General features: G+C 36.1%; 1 pseudogene; it reads left to right on the forward strand.

Annotated features, from left to right (window-relative positions):
* The window catches only part of LOC140859293 (GDSL esterase/lipase At1g54790-like), a 213,625-nt pseudogene that overhangs the window by 14,577 nt on the left and 173,998 nt on the right, over positions 1-25,050 (forward strand).

Here is a 25,050-nt window from a genome sequence, read left to right on the forward strand (position 1 = left end):
TCCCAAGTGGATTGTTTGATACAGAGAACTGTGATACATGAGTGCCGATAAAGAGGAATTCGTGGATTACTGCTAGTGCCGACGGGGACACAATATATCACATTAGGGAATGGCACTAATGAAGAAGTCTTGGAGTTGGATCATACCAGCTCAGGATAAAAAATGGCAGAGACCTATTCTTGCAAGACGTTTTGTATGCTCCAGAAATCTTATATAATTATCTTTAATAGTAGTATTATTAGGGCTAGGATATTCTTTCCATTTCGGTGGTAGTGATGTAAATATTTATGATCATGATATGTTCTTAGGATCTGGTTTGTTAGATGATGGATTCTTTAAACTATGTTTGGATGTTTATAATCAGAATCCCTCCCTTGCTTGAATTTCTTCATCTTCTTCTATTGATGATTGTGATGTGTGGTATAAGAGATTGGGCCATATAAGCCAAGATAGGATAGCAAGCTAGCTAGAGAAGATTTGTTGGGACCTCTAAATAAAGTAAGATTTACTGTGTGTGAGCCTTGCTTAACCAGCAAAGCCAAGAGAAAATTTTTTGATAAGGCTATTTGGTAATCTCATCCGTTGGAGTTAGTGCACTCCAACATATGCGGTCTGATGAATGTGAGGGCATATCATGGTGCAACTTATTTCCTTATGTTTATAGATGATTACTCATGTTTCGGTTATGTGTATTTGATCCTCCATAAGTCAGAAATATTAGATTGCTTCAAATGCTTCATGATAGAGGTGGAAAATTAGATCGAGAGAAACTTAAAACTCTCCAAACTGATAGGGGTCGTGACTATCTCTCTAATCAGTTTAAAGATCTATGTGAGGAAAAGGGTATAGTCTAACACCTAATTATTTTAGATACTCCACAATAGAATGGTGCTATGGAACGTCGGAATCGGACTTTGTTAGAAATGGTTTGGTCCATGATGGTGCAGGCAAATTTTTCAATTAGTTTCTGGAGAGATGCACTGTTAACTGCTGCCAATATTTTTAATCAAGTTCCAAGCAAGTCTCTACCCTTTACCCTTTTTGAGTTGTAGATTGGTAGAAGTCTAAATCTAGATCACTTGCATCCTTTAAGATCAGCTGGATATGTTCACAGCTCCTCCCACAGATATGGTAAACTTGGACCAAGGGCTAGCAAGAAGGTGTTCATTAGGTACCTTAAGGTTTTCAAAAGATACTTCATGTATGATGAACACCCTAATGGGGGAATGACTGAGATAGAGTCTCAGGATGTAGAGTTTCTTGAGTATGAGTTTTTAAGAATTTATGAGGTTGATAAGGATGTCCAATTGTATGAGCCATCAGAGGAAGCACCTTAGATCAGTGGGAGTATCACTGAGGACAATGAGAGTGCACCACTCAATAGGGGTGAACCTCTAGACACTGTTTCAGAGGCTCAACCAATTCGATAGAGCAAACATGGAAATGTTCCTTACTGTCATTTCAATGAAGTTGAGGGAAGAGCTCTCATATGTGCTGTGTCGGATGTAGATGAGCCAGCTTCTTATGAAGAAGCAGTTGCCTCGTCTGATTTATATCAGTGGTTGGCTGCAATGAAGGAAGAGATGGATTTCATGACTAAGAATGAGATGTGGGTGCTTGTCAATCTTTTATCTAAGTGAAAAGTGATTAGCAATAAGTAGATCTTGAAGGTCAAGCGCAAGGCAGATGGGTCAGTCAACAAGTTCAAGGCTTGATTAGTCATGAAGAGCTATATCCAGAAGGAAGGTATAGACTACATGGAGACTTTCTCTCCCGTAGTGAGGTTTGACTCTATTCGTATAATTCTAATCATTGTAGCTTTCAGATCTTGAGTTATATCAGATGGATGTCAAGACTACCATTCCTCAATGGAGGATTAGGCGAAGAGATCTATATAGATCAGCCCGTTGGCTTTGTTGCTGAAGGGCAAGAGTGCAAAGTGTGCCACTTGAAGCAATCCATTTATGGTCTCAAACAATCATCTAGACAATGGTATCTATGATTTCATGAAGCCGTTACCTTCATAGGTATGTCCATGATGGAGGAAAACTACTGTGTGTACATCAAGAAAACTAAGAAAAGATTTTTTATCCTATCCTTATGTGTAGATGACATCTTATTGGCTGGAAACAACTTGGAGATCATCAACACCATTAAGAAATGGCTATCCTCCATCTTTGAGATGAAAGGTTTAGGGGAAGTGAGTTATGTGCTCGAGGTTAAAATCTCAAGAGATCTCTCAATGCTCTTAAGTATGTCTTAAGAGACTTATGTGAATAAAGTTCTTAAGCATTTCGATATACATAACTCAAAGCTTGTTGATACTCCAGTTGATAAGGATTGTACCTTAGGTCTTAGTCAATATCCAAAGATAGAAGAAGAAAAATTAATGAAAAAGAAGTCATATGCCAATACTGTTGGGAGCCTGATGTAGCTTGAATGTAATCAGGCTTAGATCAGCCACTCCTGCGGTTGATCGCCTTGATACTTGAGTGGTGCACAAGATGAGACAGCTTACACCTGGACTTGTGTTGTCGGCATAGGTGCTTTGATACATGAGGGGTATTCAAGAAGGTTATTATCATCTTAGTGAGTCTAAGATGAGACTTCGTAAGAAGTCAACTATGGATTTATCTCAATCCATAGTAAGCTTGTTAGAAGTCGGATGTGGGTATTCATGAGTTGAGTAGCTCAGGTTAGTACTTTGGTGGTGACTAAACCAATATCTATATGGTGTTATGAGTGTGACATCTCTTGATTAGTGGGAGCTCCACTATAATATGTACATCATACAGTATGCCCTCATATTCGACTGTCATGGAGGAGTGACATAATAGTTTTTGTTTTATCACTATGTGAGACCCTATTACCTTATGCCTTTGGACCTAGAGTCATTTTATGAAGTTGAGGTTCGATTTTACTACTTTAGCATGGCATCCAATTGGCCAACATGAGCAGCTATACGGATCATGTCTAGAAAATAGTTGGACCAAAAGATGGATTACTTCAGATTCTAAAGAAGATAATTTAGATCACATCATGCAAGTTTTGTATCTCATAGTCTGGATAGTTATCTTGTGTGTGATGATCATGAGTGCAAGAGCTTGGAATGATGGTCCAATATTATTCAGAGTTATTTTTGAGAGTTTGGAAGGATTTGATTAATGTGGCATAAATTATCTGAGGCATAGATGATATTGCCCTCAATTTCTTTACAGTAAGTACTATGTCAGTCTTAGTGGTTGCTTGATATAATATGACCATTCTTTATTGTCAATGTCACATATCTTAATGCCCTATATGAGGAGATGAGTTTTGTGTGTATATGGGAGATGCATTATCCCCTGTATCCAAGTGAGAGATTATTAACGCTGGTATAGAATACCAATACATCCACATGGGATAAGTGTGCACATGTGGATATTAGAATTAATTAATTATTGAGAATCCTAGTCATATCCTAAGTGGATTATATTGACTCGGTCTTATCTTAAGTGGAGGTTGAGGATTCTAGATAACTCCCAACTATTGAGATCGTGTGAGAGTGGGATTGTGGTACATGTCTCTATCAATAGATAGTGTATGTCAGTCATATATCATACCATACATACAATTTAACTACACACACGTTATTCTCCCTGTTATACTTTCTCTCTTTCTCCAAGGCAACCATCCAAAAGAGCCTTGGGCATCTAAGGTATGGACACCATAAGAAAACTCTAGTAGCCCTCTTCCTGGATTTGGAGTGCATTTAATGAAGGCATAAGGTTGTAGTTCTTAGAGTGCAAGTCAAGAAGGTCATCAAACAAGTCCAAATACAATCGCTTCCATTTGTTTTGGGATCAAAAACACTCAAGGTATATATTCTAATCCAAGTTCTTACACATTGTCTATATGCCTCTTCTACCAACAACAATGACGATAATAACAATAATGAACAACAACAAAAAGAAAACACCCCACAAGGCCTTCTATATGGTTTAAGCTACAGCAATTGCATCAATCTGTTAGTTTTTGTTACTATCTCTTTTTTCTTTTTTGATTACAAAAGGGGTTATAAACCTCTTGAGCTTTATTTAGAGAAGGTATTTACAATATTTACAAAGTAGTATCACCTCACACATCAGATGGGGACTACACAATATATACAGTGTTCACTAGTTGGGCAAAAGACTGTGTCCTTTATAAATGAGCCAAAAAGCTGGTGAAGAAGAGAGCCAAACTTCAGCAAATGAACAAGAAGAACCACAAAGAGTTCAGCTAGAAAACAATCAAATTTCATCTTGAAGGGAATGAGCATTAGCATGAAATGAAAAGCTCAAGGGCCCTCTACTCCATTAATTCAATGTGCTTAAGCAAATAGCCTGTAGTAGACTAGATTCCATCACCAAAAGAAGATTGCCCTAGGGCATTTAGGGTTATTGATTGCTTTGCCATTGCTTAAGCTTAATATCCAAGTTGTGAATTGCTGGGCATGAAAAGGAGAAAGTCCAATATATAAATAAAAATATTATCAGATTCATTAAACTTGGACAAGAGAGCACTTCAAATCTATATATCCAATTGTTCCTTTCTTTCCAAATACACCAACACCCTATAGAGAAAATTATGTCATAGGTGACTTATGTCATTGCTTAGAGTGCCAAACCTTTAGTGATACCAAAGTCCTAAATGCTTTCAGGCTTGGTACTGCAAGTGAGTTGCAAGATGACATTCCAGATGTGCTTCAAGTAATCACACTGTAGCATGAGGTGATCGAGTAATTCAAAATAAGTGGAGCACACTAAAGAGTTATAAGATCCGAGAATGTCTTTCTTTACGAGATTGTCAGCAGTGAGTAATTTGTTATGATAGCAAAATCAATTGAAAATCTTCATCTTTTTCAGAATCGATAAAGACTTGATTAAATGACATAAGAGAGGCATAATCTCTTATTCATGAGGAAAAGATAACACCCCCCAACCCTTGTATGCCCTAGATGCATGCCATTTCCAACGTCTATAGTTTTCATTTGCAGAGAGTTGAGTGCCATTGATCATTGTTACTAGGGTTTGGAGTTCAGTCATTGCAATAAGAGGTAAGGGCCATTTGAAGATGACTGAGGGTCATAATATCTGCTATACATTATGCGATGGATCCTAAGTGCTTTCTAGTAAAGAAGAATAAGTTGGGTAGCATGCATGATAGTGGTTGTTAGTTACTCCATGCACCATGCCAAAATGATGTCAGTAGTATGTTGCCAATCACAGGAGAGGAGAACTGCTGAAATAGCATCAAAAGGTTGATTATGCTCCTCTACATTGATGAAGTTCTTTTTGCGGAATATAATGCAGTTTCAGTCTATAGTTTTCTAGAGTAATATATCTTCTATAAGAGTTGTTCCCATGGCCAATTTTATTATAAAACTTGAACCACCTCCTCAATAGCAAGCATTGGTTGGCCATGGTGAGGTTTGTGATGCCAAGTCCTCCAAACCGCTTAGGTTGGCAAATTAGTTTCCATTTGACAAAGGATTTTTCTTTAGAACCCCTGTCATAGTAAGCCCAGAGAACTGATCTACATATTTTATCTATCTTTAGAATAATCATGGATGTAATTTGGTATTTGACACCCAAAATAAGGAGGTGGCTCTTAGCACTAATTGAATTAGTACTAGGCATCCTGTGAGTAAAAGGGTTCTTGTTTTGCATCTTGAGAGTTGCTTCTCCATTTTTTTATGAGAATATTCGAGTATGATTATCTAAGTTTGAAGTGTTGCAAAAGAATTAATTCCAAGATAATGGATAGGAAACTTACTTGTTTGGCATCCAATGAGAGAGAAAATGCTCACTGTCTGAGCCAAAGTTGCAGTACGACTACCCTAGTCTTGTTAAATATTGATCATGAGTTTGGTTACCTACTCGAAAGCACAAAGAATGAGCTTAAGATTTTGGATATGGGTCTTAGCATGATTACAGAATATAATTGCGTCAACAGCGAATTAAAATGACCTTATTTTGCCTGTGATTTCTAAAGGTCCTAGGCCAATGATGAGAGATTCATGTGCAGCATGATGGAGAACTCTGGCATCTTGAAAGCAGTTTCTACAAATCACCAATCTTTAGATATTAGTTGTGCCAACAAGAAGAGAGAGAATCTCTGTGTGACTAGATAGTGCATTTTAATGTGGCTACACTCAAAGTATACCACTTCGATGAGTTGGTTTCTATGTTGATGCTCAAGCGAGGATTTTAGAATGAGAGCCTCATTTTCTTCCTCAATAAAATTTTTCCAAGGGACTATGCCAACTCCTCGTGTGAGCTCAAAAATATGCATAGAGAAAAAGAAGCTTGCATTGCATATAGACAAGCTTAGGGAAAGAGCCCCTAATAGGAAGCAGGCTCAAGAAGAGCCCCACATGGCTCGACCTGAAGGAGAATTCTTTTGACCACTGAAGAACTCTAAGTCAAGGAGCCCATCTCAGCAGTTTAATAACCACACACCGCTATCTATTCCCCAGGTCCAAATCTTGATGGAAAATGAGGGTCAAGGATACCTTCACTAACCTCAACTAATGAAGGTCCCACCAACAAGAAGGAGCAAAAGAATTACTATCACTTTCATCATGATCACAACTATGATACCAAAGATTGTCTCTGGCTGAAGGATGAGATTGAAGCCCTAATTCGGAGAGGCTACTTTAAAAAATATGTTCGGGAGTAGAAAAATTGAATGACTGAAGAGCCACCTCACCAATGGGCTAACAAGGAGAATAATGGTAATCAACCAATAATTTGTGTCATTAATATGATTGCATGCTTTGCCAGTAGTAGGGGGCAAAGCATCGAGCTAGAGACTAGAAGAGGCAGCACACTGGGGACATCATTTTTTTTTCTCATGATGATCTCTGAGGAGTTCAAACTTTTTATGATGATGTTGTCATCATATCAATAATGATAGCAAATTATGATATAAAAAAAAATTAATTAATAATTGAAGCTCAGCTGATATTTTATTTTATAATGTATTCCAACAAATGAGATTATCTACTGATTGACTAAGAAAAGTGAATATTCTCCTAGTTGGATTTTTTTAAGACTCTATATAGTCGATAGGGAGATCTCTCTATCAGAAACTGCTGGATGTGTTGCCTAAAGAGAACCAAAGGAGGGGTTGAATTGGATTTTTTAAAAATTTAAGCTTGTTATGCACAAATTTTAGACTATATAAAGTGTGGTGAAGGAATATTAAATAATAAATACTAAAATAAATAAGCAATTAAAATGCCATGTAAGTAAATGAGAAACTAAATACAAATATCAAGAATTTATAGTAGTTCGGTGCCAAATCTATTTTCCAAGCCATCCTTAAAAATTTCATTATATTCTCTATACAGATTACAACAAGATTTTTTTTGAGGCTCACAATCTAAATTCAGTTAATTTTCTCTATGAAAATTAATCAAAACTATACCCTCAAGCCAATCCTAGCTTTACCCACAAATCCAATCCAATTCCAGATAGGCTTTTTCTTAAGTTTTAGTCCCAATTAAAATTTGTTTACAATAGAGAATAAGAAATACAGTTGGAAACACAATAATAGCTCCTAAAAAAAAAAATAAAAGTCGATGAAGCACTTGGGAGAACAAGTTGAGTAAGCTTTGCAATCAATGCTTTGAAGGGCTTTTTGAATGCTTCAAGATTTTTGTGTAGTTGGATACTTTCAGCTCTCTTTGAATGCTTTGAATGCTCAATAAGTGTTCTTGAGTTCTCACTTAGTTATTCTCTTTTTCTTTTCTTTTTTTTGACTCTTGATTTTGTTTGGAAGCCTTTAAATTTTCTAAAAAAGCCAAACTAACCATTTCTAGCCATTGAGGATCAAAAATTAGTCGCTAGAAATTATTTGAAAAAAATTTAAAATTTTTATAGAATTGACCATTATAGCTATCAACCACAGTTGAGTCAACTCGAGATAAAGTAGGAGTCGACTCATGTAAACTAGAAGTCTGCTCGAAGAAAATAGAAGTTGGCTCAAAGACTATTTTATAGAAATACTTCTCTAGCTTTCTTGAGGGATTTGACTCAAGATTTGGCATTGAAAGTTCAACTTTTTGTCTGATTGAGAGAGTCGACTCATAGTTAAATAGGGATTGATTCCTATTCTATGTCACTTTAAAAATACGTGTCAGAGTCGACTCTTTGAATCTAGGGGTCAACTTTTAGTCTCTTTCTTTTTCTTTCTCTTGATTTTTCATAATGTAACTTTATCCAATCATCCTCTTTTGCTTTCAAAACTAGTCAATTAGTACATGCCTTTCATGAAAAATTTTAGCTTTCTAAAACTATCTACATAAGAATTTCAATAATTCATTAGTATCAAAATAAGTACTCAAATATTTTGTATTCATCAAAAATAATCTTTGAATCAACAATCTCTCTCTTTTTGATGATGATAAAATTTTAAGTACAAGCAAATGATGTAATTAATATTTTTATATTAAAATAATTTTATCTTTTTGATTTAAGAGATTCAAGGACTTATGCAAGGTAATGTATCAAGGAAAGTATGAATTGAGCATGATTAAGTGTAATAGGATCAATAATGTATCAAAACAAAAGGAAATCAAAATAGAGGTATCAAGGCTCAATGATATATCAAAGCTATATTGAAAAGCTATATTGAGGCATAATGTATCAGAGTTAAGGTGGATTAAAAGGTGCAAGTTGTATCAGAACCAATGTATTAGAGCTAAATTAAAACAAATATATCAGAGCAAAAAATTTGAGCAAGAATTAGTAATGCACCATTATGCCTACTTCATTGATTCTTCAATAATTCAATAATTGTAGTCTTCATTAATTGTGCTTTAAGTTATTCATTAATTCAATAATTATGCTATAAGTTATTTATTATTTTCTTGGTTATTCATTATTTGCTTTAAGATTTCATGATACCATAACTCTTTCCTTTTTAGTCATCAATCAAAAAGATAATATATAAAAATATTATAAGAGATATATAAAGGGAAGATCATTGCCTTGTATAAATATGTATCTTTACAAGCAAAATAAGTTTACTATGTGCCAAAAGAGATCCAATATAGTACACCAACAATACATTAACAATACATAAAGTGAAATTTACATCACCTAAGGAACATCTAGAAAACTCAAATCTAGTCCTTATCAGGGGGATGGTCTATAGCTGAGGGAGAGTGGGCCCTAGAAGATGAGGCAGTACTTCTTTAAGTCCTAATTCTACTAGATAGACTTGTAGGGTGTACTAAAAAGCCTATATTAGACCTAGTGTATGTCTTAAATGGTGGTCTAGGAGTAGACTAAGAAGGCTAGGATGGCTAGGATGTCTAGAATGACTAAGCACATCAGGTCGATGAGCTCTAAGATAAAGATCTATTTGATGATGCTCGTTGGCCTCAACCTTTTGCAGTAGCTGCAGTGGCCACTCCTAGTGCGATTATCTCCATATGTGCCATCAATCTCTCCATAGTAGTCTGAAGAGAAAGAATCTCGAGTGCTAAGAGGCTTCAAGCTCCCAGATCTCAGACTGTATCTGACATATATTTGCCTTGATCCTTTAAGGCGAGTAGCCTCCTTAGCTAGTATAGATATATCACTGTGATCTTCTGACCTGGCTCACTGCTCATGAGCGCACATTCGATTAGATAGGCTGGCCACCTTGCTCCTCAAACTCTAGAGCTCCGTATGTATAAGTGAAGCAATCTGGTGTGCCTGATATGTCATTTTTTATTCTTTCTCTATCCTTAGTTCATCTAATATCAACTCTACATTCTCCTTATCTGATCATCATCTAGTTGAATGAAGGCTGAGTAGGCTTCGAGGCTCCAATAGGTGTCACTAGTAGAGAAGATATAAGGGTGGCTAATACTGTGGAAGTTTGAGGCTTTGTTGCTACTAGAGGAGATGACTCTAGTTCAGACTTCGACTATACTCCGTTCGACTGAGCTTCCTCTCTCTATCTCTCCTATCCTAAGTTCCTCCTAACCCATCTTCCCTATAACTTGCAGTAGCCCATCTGATGTAGCTACCATGCATTGTTTGTGTCAAAGAGCATCAGAACTCGCTTAGTCTTCTCCTTAAGAGGTACCCCAAACTCCTTGAAAACTAAAGTTAGTGCCATGCTATAGGGTAGGCAATCCTTCACCCTCCCTACTACCTCTTTCACATAGGTGAACATCAATGCTAGCAAATTGAGTGGCATGCTCAGGAGGACGTGAACCATGATGATCAGATCCCTCTAATGCAAAGTCAAATCGATCTATCTTTGGGAACAAAATCCTCCGGTAATGTGGTGAAGTAGTCACATCTACATGGACAACCGATTCAGGAAGAGCTCCTCCATCACATCTACCTCCTGGGTCTCCAAAACCAACTTCAGTGCCTTGGTTATGTGAGATAATCTGATAGGTATCATCTCCTGATGCGGGATCCACAAAATGTTTGTAAATTATTGCTTGGTGAGGATGATCCTGACCCCTTTCATAGTGGCTTCTACATCTCCTAAAGCATGTTTGAGGCTCCTATAGAATTTCCAAACTAGGCTTGGGTAAGTGGGTAGATCCAATGAACAAAGAAATTTCCAACCTTGCTCCTTTATCTTTATCCAATTGAAAAACCTTCTCTTTCAAAAAATCTAAAATCTATCTTCTTTTTTATGATCATAACTCTACCAACAAGGGATGCACTGGATGAGGGAGAGGGAGGACTCACTAGGGCGTGGGAGTGAGCTTGGTCATTTCTTTCCTTTGACCTTCATTCGGATTATTCTTTACTTCTTGACCACTTCAACCAATAAGCCAACTATTTTCTAGGATCCATTCTACACTCAATCCAATGGAAATATGATGGAAACTAAAGAAAGAGATAAGAGGGCACCCAAAAAAGGTTTGGAGAACAGTTTGGGGCCTTCTAAGGTTAACAGTAAAAAAAAGTAGAAAGAAATGGCTCATCTTTTAAATAAATGGTCTTGACCTCAAGTCAACTTGAGCTCTCTGCTAGAGTTAACTCGAGCTGGGGTCAACTCGAATCTAACTATGAGTCAAACTCGAGCTTAACTATGAGTTGACTTGAGCTCAGTCTCAGATAGAAAATTACTAAATTTTTAGAAAAAATTCAACACTTTAAAGCAAGCGAAAGCTCAAGAAAATCCAAATAGAAGAAAATAATATGAAATTAGTCAATCAATATTCAAGAAATGATCAAATTTGAGAGTTTCAAGGAGAGAGAAAAAATGAGGTAGGTTTAGTCAAATGGGTCACATACTTCTAACTCTCTTCTAATCAAACTAAATTTTTTCTCATTCAAAGATTTGGTAAAGATATCAGCTAGTTGTCTATCGATACTGAGAAGATGGTCTATGCATTTATCACCTCAGCATGATGCATTTGATCATACTTTCAGCCCATTTGGTATTGTCTTAATCGATCAGCCACTAAAGTCTATCTTGTAGAAGCTGGATACCTCGAGGTGCATGATAAAGTGGGCAATCAAGCTTGGAGAATTTGATGTTAGCTACTACACCCGACTACTGATGAAAGCATAAGTGCTTTCCAACTTCCTCATCAAATGCACCATATTCGATGAAGGACTAACCCCTAAAAAACCTGAGGACTCCAATAGATCCTACACATAGATGGGGCATTGAACTAACATGGAAGTAGAGCTGGGCTTATCCTTGCAAGTTTGGAGGGAGTTGTGATGGAGTACGCCCTTCGATGCAACTTTATACCTCCAGCAATAAGGCCGAGTATGAGGCACTAATTGCTAGCCTCAGTATTGCTAAAGAGCTTGGAGTAGAAAGGCTTAGAGTTTTGTCCGACTTGCAGCTAGTCCTTAACCCTATCTGAGGTGAGTGCAAAGCCTGAGGTCCAATAATGATGTGGTACTTATAGATATTAAAGGATCTCACCTTGACTTTCAAAAATTTAGAAGTTCAACAAATCTTGAGATCAGAGAAAGCCTGAGTTGATGCCTTGTCCTACCTTGCTTCCTTGAGTTATCTCGAGCTCAACAAGAAAGTTTTCATCAAGCACCTAAAGAAGTTGAGTATTTAGGAGCAACCTTCAATCCTGTATGTCAGGCATGAGCCAGGCTAGATCGATCCTCTTATTAACCATCTCCATAATGAAACTCTATCAACCAACCATATAGAAGCCCGAAGGATCAAATGATAGGCTCCTTTGTATGTCATCTTAATATTAAAACTATACAAGAAATCATACCCATTGCCCCTGCTCCAATGCTTGCAACCAATCGATGTTGATCATGCACTATGGGAGGTTCATGAGTGCATCTGTAGAAATCACCTAAGGTGCAAGTCATTGGTGAAGAAAACATAGGAAGTGCTATGCATGAAATTTCAAAATTTTTATGCAGTGGAAGAGTAAGATTAAATGATTTAATCTAAACTATATGCATATGATCTAATCTAGACTACCATACTATGATAAAAATATAAATTAAGATGTACTTTAGATCTGAACATAAAAACTTGCATCGATCTAATCGATGCTGCCATAAAGATCTAACCATTAGAACTAACATACATGATCAAAAAAGTTTAGAAACCATTATTAAATTGAAGTCTCTTGATCTCTTTTGATCCAATGCTTGGAGAGGATCTCTCTTAGGTTGCTCACAGCCATACAAAGTCATCTGGTCTCTACAAAAAATTTATGTGAAGACCAACGCAGATCAGGATCCTTGGAAGTGCTAGCTTGCAAGGAACTCGGAGGCTGATTTCTTCCTTCTTCTTCAAAGGCTTTGGATGCTCCAAAAGATGAAGAGATCTAGAGGAGGAAGAGAGGAAGAGGAGAAGGAGCTCTAAAAAATAAAAATAGCAAAGGGAACCAATAATGGGCGTCAACAATAGGAGACCCCTTTATATAGGAAAGGTCTAGGGTTTTGATCTAAGGGATGAGGTGCCCATATCTCCACGCCAATCACAATTCTTGGCATCCAAAAATTTCCAGAAAGTGATCTTTGGCATCAAGAGAAGATCTGGTATCTCACATACTCAAAAAATACCTCATAAAAATTAAGAAAAAAATCATTAGGCACCAAACAACCTTCCTTGTTTGAAAAAACCCTTTCCTTCCTATCATCTTATCTCTAATTCAGATCGCATTCGAATTAAGCAGGAGATGAGATTATAACTCACCATCCATTGTTGTCCACCCCTATTGGGCCCACTCCCTTGAAGTCAAAAGATGCAAGCCAAATTCTATTTGGCATTGAGATATGGGCATGGGTTCAGATGTGGCCCAAGAGATAAGGGATAGAGTCCTAGTCGACTGAGACTCTTCATTTCTAAATTAATTCTAAACCAAATCAAATCTAGTTTGAATCCAATGTTGAAAATAAACCTAATCAAATTAGGAGCCCAATCATCTCATTAAATTTTTAATCCAATTAGAAATTAGCTGAGTCTAAGTCCTGATCGAATCAAAATCAAATTTTTCTTGTAATCAGACTTGATCATATCAAACCCAATTTAAGTCGAACTAAATCCAATTTAATTAGACTTGATCCAAAGCTCTTTATTCAATCAAATTGAGTTAATTAATAATTTAATTATTAATTAATTCTTTATTAATGATAGAATCTCAGTCCAGTGGGACTCTCCTCCAGAGTTCCAGTCCCAGTGAGACTCCTCACCAGAGTCACAATCTAATTGGACTCTTCAGCCATCAGATCTGATCGACTTACATATGACCCCATAGGTTCGAATATAAGCTAGTAGCATAAGAATAATTTTCTATACCAATCGATGCAACCATCAAGCAATGGTGATCCGACGTCCGGATAGGTCGAAGGATGCAAAGCAACATTCTAGAACCTACTGGCATATGATTATCCGTATAATTCATCCCTTCGATCCTAATGCTCAAGGTGACCTAGAATTTGACTGTCAATCTTAATACAGATGATCATATTATATTTTAATCTTTTAAATCCATCTCATGGATTATCTTGACCAAAGATTTACTAAATTGAAATACACTGATGCATATCTCCTACTAATTCAGAGGGATCAATTCTTTCTTGACTCACACATTGACTTGATAAGTACTTGACTGCACACAGTATCCTTCCATCTCTAAGTTAGAAACTCAGATGGTTTGATACTAGAGTACAGTGAGTTGCTTACAAGTTATCGTTGTGATCTCAGATCTGAGGGATACTTATATCCATATCCTTCACGAGCTACTCTTGACAGTAGAGTGCTCGACAAATGATCACGTTCGATATGAATATACTTTTACATTCCATCTGCATGCCATAACAGTATCTTCACACTCTTTGGTTAAGAGGATAATTGACTCATATGGCACATAATGATCTATACTCGATATTGCTATCATCTTATTAATAGCATATCATTTGGTCGCGAATACTTTTAAGGACTTAACGATAAATCCTCCTTTATCAATAAATTATAGTCCTAAAGACTTTATTACAAAATAGGAGATCAAAATAAGATGGACAAATTTTGTAATGAAAAAGCTAAATAATTTTTATTAATGTAAATTCATATACATTTACAAGTATGAGCACAATCGTCAACAGGCTGACGATTGATTTTGGAACATATTTTTCAACAACTTCCACTTAGACTAAAGCCAATCGGTATAGTATCGAATACCTATTTTCGACTTGTGATCATCGAACTTCTTGATTTCAAGAGCTTTAGTAAAAGGATCGGCTAGGTTCTCCTTTCTGTCAATTTTTTGAAGATCGACATCACTTCAATCCATGATCTCCCAGATAAGATGGTAGCAGTGCAGAATATGCTTAGTGCGCTGATGAAACTTTAGCTCCTTGGCTTGAGCAATAGCTCCAGTGTTGTCACAGTATTACAAGATAGGGCTATCAATGGAGGATGCCACTTCGAGCTCATCGATGAACTTTCACAATCATATAGCTTCCTTTACAGCATCGGATGTCGCGATATACTCCACTTCGCAAACAGAGTTAGCCATAGTGTGCTGCCTAAAATTTTTTCAGTAGATCGCTCCATCATTTCGGATAAAAATATAATTCGATACACTCTTACTATCATCATGGTCTGACTGAAAACTGAAGTCGATAAACCTCACTAGTTTTAAGTCAATCTCACCATACATAAGCCACTGATCTTTAGAATTTCTCAAATACTTAAGAATAGTCTTTACGACTTTCCAGTAGTTCTCTCTTGAATCTGATTGGTATCTACTCATTATCCCCAGTGAGTATGCTATGTCTGATCTTGTACATGTCATGGCATACATTATAGAATCTACTGCTGAAGTATATGAAACTCTATTCATATGCTCTCTCTCTTGAGGGGTTGTCGGATAATCCTTCTTTGAGAGAAAAATTTTATGGCCTATCGGGAGATAGCCTTTCTTAGAATTCTCCATGCTGAACTGCTTCAGCACGGTGTCTATGTACGTAGACTGAGACAATCCAAGTAACTTTTTGATCTATCTCTATAGATCTCATCCCAAGAATGTAGGATGCTTCTCCCAAATCTTTCATAAAGAACTGAGACGATAATCAGACTTTTATCCCTTGTAATGTAGGGATGTCATTCTCAATTAAGAGAATATCATCCACATACAAAATAAGGAATACAACCACAGAGTCCTTTACTCATTTGTAAATACAGGGTTCTTCTCTGTTTCTAACGAAGCCATATGTTCTAATAACTTTATCAAAATGCATGTTTCAACTCCTGGATGCCTGCTTCAATCTATAAATGGATCTCTGAAGCTTGCACACTTTGGACCCATCTGTGGATGTGAAACTCTTAGGTTGTATCATATATACCTCTTCTTGTAACTCTCTATTTAGAAAAATTATTTTCATATCCATTTACCAGATCTTATAGTCCATGTATGCCGCTATCGCAAGCATAATCCGAATGGATTTGAACATTGCCACAGGTAAAAATATCTCGTCATAGTCAATACCATAATACTGATGATAACCCTTGACAACCAAACAGACTTTATAGATCTTCACTTTTTCATCTACACCCCTCTTCCTTTTGAAGATCCATTTATATCCTATGGGTTTAACCCCCTCAAGTGGATCAACCAATATCCATACATCGTTGATCTTCATGGACTTCATTTTGGATTTCATAGTTTCAAGTTATTTATTAGAGTCAGACCTCTGCATTGCATCCATATAAGTGATCGGATCCTCATTGTTCTCATCGAGATCGAGTTTAATAGGATCCTCGTCTTGAATCAAAAAATTTAAGTATCTGTCCGGCTAATGCGATACTCTACCAGATCGTCTTAAGGATGTCTCTACAATGGGTTTTAGATTTGACATCATCAAATATGATTTCATGGGTTCGCTAGACTGTGTCGGTCGTTCTACCTATCGAACTTCGTCAAGCTCGATTTTAGAGGCACTTATACCTTCGCTAAGGAACTTTTTTTTCAAAAAGCGTGCCTTACTACTGACAAATATTGTTTGTTCAGCAGGGAGGTAAAAGTAATATCCTCTTATTTTTTTGAGGTATCCTATGAAGTTACACTTATCAGACCTAGGTCCAAGCTTGTCAGTTTGTAATTGTTTAACATAAGTCGGACACCCCCAGACCTTAAAGTAAGGTTCGACCTACGTCCTAATCATATCTCATATGGTGTTTTACTAACTGACTTGCTCGAAATATTATTGAGTACAAGACAGGCTGTCTCGAGTGTATATCTCCAAAAAAAAATTGGCAGAGTTGCAAATCCCATCATAGACCGAACCATATCCAATAAGGTTCGATTCCTCCTTTCTGGAGACATCATTATGCTGTGGTATCCCTAGAGAGGTCTATTGTGAGAGAATCTCATTCTCTTCTAGATATGTCAGAAATTTACTGAAAAGATATTCATCTCCTTGGTCAGACCAAAGAGTTTTAATATTTTTTTCAGTTTGTTTCTCTACTTTATTATGAAACCGTTTGAACATTTCAAACGATTCGGACTTGTATTTCAACAAGTAGACATACCCATATCTAGATAGGTCATCTGTGAATGTAATGAAATAGCTATATCCTCCTCTAGCACATGTGCTCGTGGGTCTACATATATCAGTATGTACCATACCCAGCACATCACTGGCTTGTTCACTTTTTTCAGTAAAAGATGACTTGGTCATTTTTTCAAGTGGACAAGACTAATAGGTAGGCAATGATTTATAACATTTTTATCAATAATTTTTTTTTGAGCTAATCTGTTTATCTTGTTCTTGTTGATATGACCTAGCCTATAATGCCAAAGGTAGACATCCATGATATCATCTATTCTAAGATATTTTTTAGAAATCTATATTACATTAAACCTAGATACAACATAGATACCATTGTTCAACTGTCCACACAATATTGTAACACTATTCAAAATGATATCAAAAAAATTTTTTTTATTGATATTTCATAATTAGATTTGGCCAAAAAGTCTACAGAAATAATATTTAAAAAAAATATAAGATAGTAATGATATTTATTAAGAATAATAAATTAAGACTCGAATACAAGCTTGATGATTTCTAAAGCTAGCACTGGAACTGATCTTCCATCTCCAATGTTCAAGAATCTCTCACCATCTTTAAATCTCCTACTGACCTGAAGATCCTGTAACGAATTACAAATATTAATAGGGCTATCAGTATCTAATACCCAGGTTATTGTATTAAAAAGAGAGAAGTTATAAGGTGTTATCACATAAGTACCTTATCCAACAACTAATTGCTCCTTCTTCTTTGGCCTGTTCAGGTCAAGAGAAGCTATATTTTGAGGATAATTCCTCTTCCAGTGATCCTGCTTCTTGCAATAGAAGCACTCTATCTGACTTTGATCAGTCTTGAACTTGGATTTCTGGGTCTGACTCTCAGAACTTTGTACCTTTTTATTTTTTTTTTCTTTCTTAAAGGGACGACGCCCACCCAAAGAAGATTCTCTCACTATATTTACCATCTTCTTGTGGAGCGGTGATCCTTCTCAAAGTCTGTAGCAACCCCAACAAATCGTGATAGTTGACTATAAGTTTCGTCATTCTAAAATGACTGAGAAATGATGGGTACGATTTGGACAGAGAGTTCAAGATTGCATCTTTCCTCAACTATTCGTACAAAGAGAAGTCGAGCTTGCTCAGTCGCTTGATCTATTTGATCATGTATAATACATGATCGATGATCGATGCACCCTCCCTTATCCGAGCATTGAATATGGTGCAACTAGTCTGTACTGCTCAGCATCGTCGGGAGTTTCAAAGGACTCTCTCAATACTCGGAGCATATCCTCTGACTGAGTCTCTTCAAATTTTCAGCTAAATTCGTCGTTCATGGAGGCCTGCATTATGCAACGAACTATGGTGTAGTCGTTGAGCCACTTTAAATAAGTCTCTTGGACCGTGCCATGGGCGTTGGGAGCAAGCTCCTTAAGTGTCGGATTATAATTACATATAAGATCCGCTCATGCTCCAGGATGATCTTAAGTTTTTGATATCAGTTATCAAAATTTGGTCTGGTTAACTTCTCACTCTTCAACAGTGATAGAGCGATAAGTTTGAGGCCATATCTGCACACAAAAAAAAAATCAAAATCTAATCAGTATATGAATTTGTTAATCCTAAAAATATGGATTTTAGTCTAAAGGTTCTTTCACTATTTTATACGAATTTATAGCCTCTACCTTCAATTCGAGAAATTACTTTAATTTCTTAGTGGGTACTAGAATCCACACAAATGCATACAAGCTCGAGGATGGCTTGGTCAATCCATATGCATCTATGGGTAGATTCTCAATCAATTATTTCTTCAAATAATTTTTAATAATTGATTTAGCTCCAGATTTTATTTTAGTAGGTGATGGGCTTCCACTGAAAGTCCCGATTAGGTCAAACTATTAATATGAACCTACTCAATGATTCTAACTAATGAATGATCAGGTTTGAAGATGGCTCGATCAATCCAATCATTCACCAGATAGTACAACAGAGTCATCATATGATGAATGATAATTTTATCATTCAGAGAAACATCAGACGAATGGCGCCTGCAATGTCAATCAGAAATGATAGACCTATTATCATTCACCTTAATGAGAGGCTATGATCTAGTTATCACCATAATTATCTCATTTAAGGAATCTAATAATTTAAAAGATTTAATTAATTTAGAGAAGAGAGAAAGATATCAATCAGTAGACTACAATCCTCCCACTGACTTCATCAAGTCATTGAATCAGATTAGGATCATGCTGATTGAAATGGCACCTAGATCAGTCACACTGATCAACCTATATGATATGGGTTAACTCGAATCACTTAGCGATCTAATCAAAATATAATTCATCAAATTGATCAAATAAGTGAGATCGATAGGAGGGTCTGCTAAGCTTGCCTTAGACACCATCGAAATAGTCAGATAAGCCGCTCCCAATTAAAAATTATTGATCGAAATGCCAAATTTATCTTAGACATCAATTGATTAATTAGTTTTGATTTGACCAACCTAATGATTTGGGTTTCACCACTGAGCCACAATCAAAGTATATTTGGTCTAATCAAAGATATAAACTTGACCATCTACAACTATTAAATTAGAAAAATCCTGATTAATCTAATTCAATATTTAGTTAGACTTAATTAACTTCTCTACATGATCAATTAATTCTTTGATTCTAACCTTATGTCTAATCCAATTAAAGAAAAAGATCTGATTTGAGCTAATCCATACCTCATGTTTTATGTAATGTCATTGGGTCTTAAATCATAATTCTAGATCTAATCAATCCGGCATTTAATTCTTAATTAAGTTTTTTGCATCAACATGGTTTAGGTTTCGAAATAATTTTTAATATAAATTTTTTATATTAAATCATAATTTTTTTTTAGATCAAATCTAAATTTTTATGATTTTAAATCAATATAATTTTAATTAATCAAGATTAGATGTAACTAATTTCTTTATAACTTATATTATATACAACAATCCTAGAGTTTCAAGATCTAGGATTTTGCGAGAAAGTAAGTTTTTATCCTTTCATTTTTTTCTTCATGGGACCTTACAGTAGTACCCCTACATGCCATGAAGAGCACCCCGTTGAATGGAAGGAGAGGATCATGTAACCCTACTTGCTTCTATGATCGGACGGCCTGATGATTATCCAATCTGAGTACTTTGCTACTTAGATCATCTAATCTAACAAGATAAAAATCAGATATGAAAATAAACATATTTAGATCTAATCTAAATCATAAATAATTAGATCTACTATAATAAAATTAGATCTAAAGGTATAATAAATCATATCATAATAACCATGACTCTGATACTAATTGAAAGAAATATAGGTAGTACTATGCATGCAATTTTAAAATTTTTATGTAGCAGAAGAGTAAGATTAAATGATTTAATCTAAACTACATGCATAAAATCTAATCCAGAATATCATGCCATGATAAAAATATGAACTAAGATGTACTTCAGATCTGAACATAAAAGCTTGCATCAATCTAATCAATGCTGCCATGAAACTCTAACCATTAGATCTAACATACATGATCAAGAAAGTTTAGAAACTATTACAAACTGAAGGCTCTTGAACTCTTTTGATTGAATGCTTGGAGAGGATCTCCCTCAAGTTGCTCGTAGCTACACGAAGTCATCTAGCCTCTACAAAAAATTTATGCAAAGACCGGCGCAGATCAGGATCTTTGGAAGTGCTAGCTTGCAAGGAACTCGGAGGTTGATTTCTTCCTTCTTCTTCAAAAGCTTTGGATGCTCCAAATGATGAAGAGATCTGGAGGAGAAAGAGAGGAAGAGGAGAAGGAGCTCTAAAAAAATAAAAATAGCAAAGGAAACCAATAATGGGCGTCAACAATAGGAGACCCTTTTATACAGGAAAGGTCTAGGGTTTTGATCCAAGGGATGAGGCACCCATATCTCCATGCCAATCACAATTCTTGGCATCCAAAAATTTCTAAAAAATAGTCTTTGGTGTTAAGAGGAGATCTGATATCTTACAAGCCCAAAAAATACCTCATAGAAATTAAGAAAAAAATCATTAGGTGCCAAACAACCTTCCTTATTTGAATTTTTTTTTTTATCACATTATCTCTAATTCGGATCGCATTCGAATTAGGCAGGAGATGAGATTATGACTCACCATCCATTGTCGCCCACCCTTATTGGGTCCACTCTCTTGATGCCAAATGGCTCAAGCCAAATCCAATTTGGCATTGAGATATGGGATGGGTTCAGGTGTGGCGCAAGAGATAAGGGATAGAGTCCTAGTCGACTGGGACTCTTCATTTCTAAATTAATTCTAAACCAAATCAAATCTAGTTAGAACCCAATGTTAGAAATAAATCTAATCAAATTAGAAGCAAAATCATCTCATTAAATTTTTAATTCAATAAGGAATTAGCTGAGTTCAAGTCCTGATCGAATCAGGATCAAATTTCTTTTGTAATCAGGCTTGATCATATCAAATCCAATCTAAATCGAACTGAATCCAATTCAATTAGACTTAATCCAAAGCTCTTTACTCAATCAAATTGAATTAATTAGTAATCTAATTACTAATTAATTCTCTATTAATGATAGAGTCCTAGTCCAATGGGACTCTTCTCCAGAGTTTCAGTCCTAGTGGGACTCCTCACCAGAGTCACAATCCAATTGGACTCTTCAGCCATCAGATCTAATCGAATATTCTAATGCATGTGATTCCATAGGTTCGAACCTAAGTCAGTAGTATAAAAATAATTTTTTATACTAATCGATGTAACCATCTAGCAATAGTGACTCGATGTCCGGATAGGTCGAAGGATGCAGAGCAACATTCTAGAATCTACTAACGTATGGTTACTATATAATTCATCCCTTTGATCCTAATGCTCAAAGTGATCTAGGATTTGACTGTCAACCCTAATATAGTCGACCACATTATATTTCAACCTTTCAAATTTATCTCATGGATTATCCTGATCAAGATTTTACTAAATTAAAATACACTGATGCATATCTCCTACTAATTCAGAAGGATCGATTCCTTCTTGACTCACACACCAACTTGATAAGTATTTGACTGCACCCAGTGTCCTTTCATCACTGAGTTAGAAACTCAGATGGTTCGGTACTAGAGTATAGTGAGTTGCTTACAAATCACCATGGTGATCTCAGTTTTGAGGGCACTTATACCCATACCCTTCATGAGCTACTCTTGACAGCAGAGTGCTCGACAAATGATCACGTCCGATACGAATGTACTCCTACATTCCATCTGTATGTTATAGCAGTATCTCCATACTTTTTGGTTAAGAAGACAACCAACTCATATGACACACAACGACCTATACTCGATATTGCTATCATCCTATTAATAGCATATCATTTGGTCACGAATACTTTTAAGGACTTAACGATAAATCTATTTTTGTCGATAAATTATAGTCTTAAAGACTTTATTACAACACAGGAGTTCAAAATAAGATTGATAAATTTTGTAATGAAAAAGGTAAATAATTTTTATTAATGTAAATTCATACACATTTATAAGAATGAGCATAGTCGTCAACAGACTGACGATTGATTTTGAGACACATTTCTCAATAATTGGCTTATAAAATAATTTGACAAGGATATTATTGGCCAATCTTACAATAAGATGCGACTAACCTCATCAAAAGGTGCAATCAATATAAAAAATATGCCAATATTCAATGTAGGTTGGTGACACTGCTCACATCGATCACTACCTCTTGGCTATTCACCATGTGAGGAATTGACATCCTTAGGTCCTTTCTACAGGCATCTGGGCAAAGGAAGTTTATCATCATCACCATTAACTACTCTATCAAATGGGTTGAGGCCAAGCCATTAGTATAAATCGCCAAGACAAAAGTCCAGGACTTTATTTAGAAGTCCATCATATGTTGCTTCAGATTGCCATATGCCATCATACTGACAATGAATGGAAATTCGACAACCCAAAGTTCAAAAAATTTTATTTGAAGCTTCACATCGACCATAGGCTCATCTCGATAAGCCACTTGTAATCCAACAGAGAAGCAGAAGTGACTAATGGAACTATTTTGTGGGACCTAAAAGCAAGACTTAGCCAAAAAAAGAGATTTTGGGCTGAAAAGCTCTACAATATTTTTTGGGCCTACAGAACAGCACCTTGGGTATGACTGAAGGAACTCCCTTCAACCTTGCTTTTGGAGCCAAAACTATTATCCTAATTGAGATTCTCTGCTGATGACTCAAGTGGAATGCTACAATGAGTAGGATAATCCAGATCAGCTTCGGACAAGCCTCAATTTGCTAAAAGAAATAAGAGAATGAGCCTGGATCAAGATGGCCTCATATCAATAGTAGATAGCTCAATAGTACAATTGTAATATCCGGCCATTTAGGCTTTAAACCCAACCCAGAAGCCCAATGGAAAAAAAAAATTGAAGAAGACTCCCATAGGGAGTCTTCTTCTTTCTCCGACCGACTCCTAAATGGGGTCGGAAACCTTGCCAGGGAGGAGTCAAACTCCTCCCTCCGGTTCTATTTAAGGGGGAGACCCTTTTCCCCCCTTCTCATCAAGGAATCTCGAGCAAAACAATGAGGATCGTCGGAAATCGCTCGCAGAAGCCATCATTGTGCTCGCCTCAATTTCTTGTCGGAGACGTCATCGGAGCTCGAGGTAAGCTACGATTTCTCTTTCTTTCTTCTCTCTCTTCCTTCCCATGCCTGTAAGCATGATTGCCAGCAATCGGAGTCGTTGGATTTTATCGGGGAAAAAATCTCCTATTCTGCCCCTCTTTTTTCTTTGGTTTTCTGGCATCGGCGGACACCATCGACCGTCCGCCTTGGTCCCTTCGAGCCTCGGGTGGGTTACCCTCTTGCCGTCGGCCACCGTCGTGCCGACTACGACCTTGATCGATCGATCAAAAAGGGGGGGACCATTCGGTCCCCTATTTTGCCAAAGAAGGCCACGAGAAAAAGAAAAAGAAAAGAAAAAAAAAGAAAAAAAAGAAAAAGAAAAAGAAAAAAAGAAAAAAAAGAAAAAGAAAAAGAAAAAAAGAAAAAAAAAAGAAGAGAGACTCTCTCTTCGATTTAAACCATTGCTTTCTTTCTCTAAAATTTCTCTCTACTTTCTCTCTCTAGAATTTTTCTCTCCTGTTCTCTCTCTAACTACATCACAGACCCTAGGACAAACTTGAAATAAAAATAAGATGACCTGAAATCACTTCAAAAGTCATACAGTATGTTGGATCCCAATCCGGTCCTTATTCAAAATTCATAGCATCAGTTAATTCATATTGAGTCACCTTGATATGATCTCCGATAATCTCAATCATGGTTGCACCTTCTGAAGGATACGAAGATTCTCTCTCTATTCTCCCATGATCGACTTTCTCTCCCATGATCGATTTTCTCTCTTTAAGAAGGTCTATGAATCCTGTATCGAGTCATGTTTTCATCTTCTAAGGATCTATGATCCCGAATCGATTTAGTACCTGGGGGGTTTATCTGACTGGTCATTCAGTCAATCACTTTCTATTATTATTTAATTTTTTTTAATATATAAAATAAAAATTGATCCTGATTTAATATTTTAAATAGGATTATCTGATTCATTTAAGGAAGACTAAAGATCTAAGATGATTGAGGTAAGTAGATCTTACGCTATTTATTTATTTTTAAATCTTCATAGTTTTCATGCATATGATCTTTTATTGATGAAATCATATTTTTCATAAAATAAGGATCAGCATATGTGACATAAAAAAGTATGTTTTGTTATGAGCATTGATTTCATGAATATATTTTATGAAAATAGCATGATTATGAAGTATGAATTTCATTATTATTTTTCATCTATGTATATGTATATTTTAAGAAAAAGATATAAAGATTTTAAAGGCTCTCATATAGCTATAAACGAATCTCTTCAGGAAAATCGACATCCGGAGCTAGCATCCACATGAAATATGACCCCACCAACGGATATAAAGTTGGCACACAAAATAAGAACTCTATCGATTAA

Source organism: Elaeis guineensis, chromosome 7 (assembly GCF_000442705.2).
Source record: "Elaeis guineensis isolate ETL-2024a chromosome 7, EG11, whole genome shotgun sequence".
Classification (NCBI taxonomy): Eukaryota; Viridiplantae; Streptophyta; class Magnoliopsida; order Arecales; family Arecaceae; genus Elaeis; species Elaeis guineensis.